Genomic DNA, 6,000 nt, shown 5'->3' on the forward strand with positions numbered 1-6,000 from the left:
TTAATGGGAGTCACTGTACTTACCATGTAACCTCCCTTATCTGTCAGCAAGAGTAGTGCGAGAAGGTTACGTAAGTAAAGCCGAAAACGCTACATTAAACTGGTTAATCTTCCTTTGACAATGGATAAAAATCTGAAACCTATCTGGGATACAATAATTATGCGTGCTTTAACGGATAAAATCAAAAATAAAATATAAAGTTTAAGCTTCTTGAGAACTTTTCATTTTTGAGCTTCGAAAAACTTTTTTCGACACAAGAAATTTCCGAGAAGTATACTTCAGTTCTAACTCAATATTTAAAATTTGATAGAACCACTATAAGTGAAAGAAAAATCCCAGTTCTGATTCCTTCATAGTCGATCGAAGTTTTTTTTTTTTTATTTATTTATTTATTTATTTTTTGGCAATGAACCAATGGATTATTATGCCCTCCCGAAGTTATTACTTCACAAACATTTTATTAATAAAAACATGCTTCAGTCAAAGGACTATAATCAGCGTAAGATTCGAGGCAATTTTTCAACAAAAAATGGTTGTGAATCTTATTACTCTGAAAATTGATAGGACTAAAAATAAGTTATTCACAATTAATTAATTATCACTGACAATTTCACTTCCCTGTTAATCTATAAGACTTAATTTTATTCATAATAATCTCACACTGAAACAGGCAACTGGCGCTTTCTAACGAAATTGCTTGCAACTAGGTGAATGAATTAATACTAAAGTTCACTAGGAAAAGATCATTTATTTCAAAAATGATATTCTGAAAGGAAAATAGCAATGAATTTTAGCAATGATACAAACAGAGTTTAATCAATGTAACTAATATGACTATAATGCCAGATTATACCGAAATGTCTACTTTTATTTTGCTGTGTTCATTGACAAGACAAATGGAAGCAGGTGTGTCGCTGAGCCAAGTCAAGCTGCTGTCATCCAGGAATAGAAGGTCAAAACTTCACAACATTGTTTACACTATAGTAGAGAGAGACTCCAGTCTTAATGTAAATCATAGGTAAAATGCTCTCTGCGTCATAACGTGTAAACAAATCATTTGTTTATATTTTTTAAAGACAACAATAAACATATACATATTTTATTTGGAAATTTTTGTGTACAAGTTGTGTTGCATAAGAGAAGAAACAAATTCATTTTGATTACATTTAAAAATGTAGTTTTTACAATGTAAAGTGATTTTATTTTTATCCTTTAATGTTAGTGCAATGTATAAAAAAAACGTTTGCGACACTTAACGTTTAAGTTCCACAACTACTCACACCTATCTAAACCCGAGTGCTTATTGTTTCGATCCTTATCACAATTTTCGTTGTAAAGGAAATTTAATAATTTGGATCTAACATCGCTTACAAGTGTATACTAAATTTTGAACATCAACCAAAAATTTACTCTGAAGTAAGTGAAACTTCAAACATTAAGAAAATGTATTCTTTTTTGGAACATTTTTTTAGGGAAATTGAAGTTATTGTAACAACAGCCTAACATTCAATTTATTGAACTATAGTTAGATATCAATGATTAAATGTAGAAGATATTTACGGCTCTGTTATTGAAATTGCAGACGTAATCTTAGAACATTTGTCACAAACATCTACAAGATTTGGTGTAAGTGATATCATGCAAGTGTTTCTCACTGGTTAATTTTCAAATCACTTTAACTCAAATTCTAACATAATTCCTTGCAATATTTCATTTTACGAAGGGAAATAATTGTAAAAATTCTTAATTGAGCGATTTAACAGCAAACAACCTCTCTAATGAAATTCTATTTTGTTAATTGTACTATTGCTTTGAATAAATAGGTACGAGATTTCGTAGATAAGTTCACTAGAATTTTTTTTTTTTTTTGGCCTTCTGTGCGTGCAGATTTACAGGTTTTCAAGTATGAAATGGAGCAAAAAATGCACATAATTGAATTCGATTTTTTTCCAATAAAAACTTTATATTTTTAATCTAAGTATGCACCCATATTATTATTACACTTTTGCCATTTTAGAGGTAACTATTTATTCCTTTGCTGTAGAAGCCTGGATCACGGGAGTCGATGAACTCTTGAAACGCCATTTTAACATGGGATTCGCTTCCACAGTGGCTTTCAGGACGTCATTATCCACCTGAGTCTTCGGTTGACCAGGTGGTTCATTAGACAGATCGAAATCTCCCGAACGAAATTTCTTAAACCAACAGGCTACAGTCGCGTTTGTAGCCACTTGAATGCCGAACACACTATTGATATTGGCGATAGCCTGCCGTGTTGTGGCACCACGGTGGAGTTCATACTTCATCAACACACGAATTTTGCTGATTTCCATGGTCTCACTTAATCGCCTATACAAAAAAAAAAAAAAATGCAAATTTTTTCAAATTGAAACATGCGTTAGAAAGATATGCACCTTTCACACGAAAAACAAATTATGCCAAAATACGGCTTCTAAATGAGATTATGTGCAATTGAAATAAATAACATGAACTTTGCTCCATTTCATACTTGACAACCCAATATTTAACTTGAACTTTTGCGGTGCAAAATCTTTTTGAAAAAGTTAATTGAAAACTTTAAACCTAAAACGTATTCTTAAAATGTTTCTAGGAAAACCAGAAGAATTAAAAAAACGCAATAAACAATGTGTTTAATTTTTTACTAGGAGTGCCAATGCCTTAGATTGTCATGCGCTTAATTAAAAAAATTTATGATTTTTAACTTATTAAACAATTTTTATTACGAGCTACATATACATTGCCGGTCAAAAGTTTAGGACCACTTCAATTTTTTGAGAATATTCGATATATTTTGGAATAAATAACACAAACTAACATTGTTTTTCAACAATGAAGCTTTAATATATGTTAACAGAAGTACACAATTCAATATACGAAGGGCACTATTTATATTTTGAGCCTAATAATAAAAAAACAGTAATTTGTCATTGAAAATGACTTTATTGTTTTTCAAAATATTCTCCTTTATGATCTATACTCGTACACTTCTGCATGCGTTCGAACCACTTGTCAAAGCATTTTTTCCATTCCGTTTTAGACACCACCAAAACATGGTTTTTGAGTGCATCAACGGCTTCTTCTGCCGACGAAAATCGTTGTCCACGTAATTTATTCTTGACGTTTGGAAACAAAAGGAAGTCATTTGGTGCCAAATCAGGACTGAAGGCGGATGATCCATTAATTCGATTTTTTGAGTGCTCAAATAGTCGGTTGTTAGACGAGATGTGTGACAGCTGGCATTGTCTTGATGAAGAAAGATCCGACAGCGCTTGTTTGTTTTCCTTATTTCACCGAAGACTTCCGGCAAACAAATGGTTGTGTACCATTCAGAATTGACCGTTCTACGTTCCTCTAAAGCAGTGGTTCTCAACCTTTCTAATGCCGTGACCCCGCAATACAGTTCCTCATGATGCGGTGACCCCAAACCAAAAAATAATTTTGGTGGCTACTTCATAACTGTAATTTTGCTACCGTTACGATTCGGATGTAAACACCTGATATGCGTTATGTATTCTCATTGCTACAAATCAAACATAATTTAAACGTAGTGATTAATCACAAAAACAATATTTAAATTATATATTGAGAAATATTGATTACTAATTCCAATAAAATAACATTAACGGCCATAACGGCGTGCGTTCCAGCTGAATAGCGCTACTGCAGACGGTAGCGCGGCTTCTCAGCGGCTGAAGCCATCGGAAATATGTATTTTCCGGTGGCTTTAGGCGACCCCTGTGTTTTGTTCGTTCGACCCCCGCCGGGGTCGCGACCGACAGGTTGAGAACCACTGCTCTAAAGGCACTGTTGCCACATGACCAGTTTTTCCGGAAAAACAGGCGTCCGTTTGTTTCGAAGTGCTTCGAGCGCGAACAACTTTTGTTGGATTTGGTTCATCTTGAAACACCCATACAGTCGACTGCTGTCTAGTTTCCGGCTCATACGCATATATCCATGATTCGTCGTCACCTGTTACAATCTTATACACGTCTTTTGAAGCACCGCCATTGTACGTATGCCTACCGTGGGTGTAATTAGGGTTTTGAGTGATTAAAGCTTATTAATTAATATAAATAACAGGTGGTCTTAAACTTTTGAGCGGCAGTGTATGTATCCTCTTTTAATTTTTAGATTTAACTAAGGACTCTGAAAAGTTGATACTAAAGAAATTCTTATCCTTCAATAATAACAAAAAAAAACGCTAAAAATAAGGTTATTGCGTCAAATTCTTGTCCAATACAATCAATAATATTATTTGGTGGAGGTTGTTCTAACTAAATTAGTCCGAATTAAACACAAGAGTAGAATGATATAGTTGACATGTGATCATATCTACTGCGAGTGGGAAACTCATCATATCATGTTGGCCTTGCTAATGTCAAAATATAAATGATGAAATCGATTATGACGTAGTCTCATCAAGTATTACTCATAATTAAAGGAGTATCATTCTATTCTCACTAAAAATAAGTGACTTATACTAAACTTTAGGTAAACAGTACAAGCAACTCAAACTACAATAACCGGTATTAAAAGATAATTAAAGTGTCTTTTCTCGAAGTTTATAATAGTGATCATAGTGTAGGGCTGTCTTCCACGTGGGTAAAAATAGGATCGCGTTTAAACTCAGCCGTCCACATCTATAATGTTGAAAATACAGAAGTAAACGTAACTTACGAGGAATTTCCGTTGGCGATTAACCAACCAAAAAACAAAGAATTTTTGATAATGATTTCAGAATGAACGATTTCAACGAAATATATTTACTACGCTTTACTTAAAAAGCTGTATTAAGAAAACTATTCGACGTATGTAACATAGTGTCCCACAATACTGTGATCGTGTACCAACACATCAAAAACCGAATTGCATAAATAACAACGCCATCTCTGAACAGGGTAGACAACTTTACATGCCTTGGTAATAGTAAATGAGTTTTAGAATAGTATAGCCAACCATTTAGAATACAAACGGGTGTAAATGTGTAGATAATGGTATAAACATTATATTTTTTAATCTGAAGGTGCATTAACATCAGGAGCATTTTTCGGTGCACCTTGGCTTACGGGTAGTGAGCTGTTAGAAGAGCCTAGAAAGAGAATATTTAAGGGCTAACAGATGGATTTGGACCCATAATGTCTACGTAGGAATCCAGACGCTAATCACTGTGCTAGTCCCTACCCTAGCATTTTTTTAAATTTATTTATTTATGATTTAAGGTCGCGTCAACATCTGAGGTTATAGGCTCTCAAAAGCTTTTTCCAATACACCGCCGGCCTCCAGTCGGTTAGCTGTAAGAAGCTCTTAGGAAGAGAAAAATCTAAGGGTCAGCAGCTGGATTCGAACCCGGGATCTCCTCGTGGGAATCCAATATGCTAACCGCATAGTTAATCCATTCCCTCTTGCCTATTGTTATTAATTTTTTGGCACATCAACCACTGTGGTCATTAGTATACATTATTATTGTTATTAAACGCAAGATCCTTCTATGATTGACCTGAACCCATTCGTCTTCTTCTTAGATTAGATTGTCATGCATATCCTTAAAAAAACGTCAGATGGAGCATTATGTAGGCAATTTTATTATGTAGGTTATCATGCAAGGGAAAAACAAAGAAACGAAGCAATTACAATTATAATAATTAGAAACATTTATTGAAATAAAATCATTATACAAAAAAGGGAAAAAAATTATACAGTAGGACAAATAACATACATTTTTATAAATATAACATGTCAATAATTTTTATTAATTTATAGAACAACGTGTTGCATTATAACTATTTTTATTTAAATCAATTGTGCTAGTTTTTCTTCCTTAATTAATTCTGTAGTGTAGAAGTAAATTTGTTAAATTTCGTCTTATGAGGTTTTGTCTATTTCTGTGTACCAAACATTGTAAATGACCAGAACTTGATGAACCATAAGATTGATGAATTACATGAGATCTGCGTTTCTGGGTGCTCTCTATCTTAGTAA

This window comes from Rhodnius prolixus, unplaced genomic scaffold (genome assembly GCF_049639745.1).
Source record: "Rhodnius prolixus isolate KJV_2025 unplaced genomic scaffold, Rpr scaffold_1, whole genome shotgun sequence".
Taxonomy (NCBI): domain Eukaryota; kingdom Metazoa; phylum Arthropoda; class Insecta; order Hemiptera; family Reduviidae; genus Rhodnius; species Rhodnius prolixus.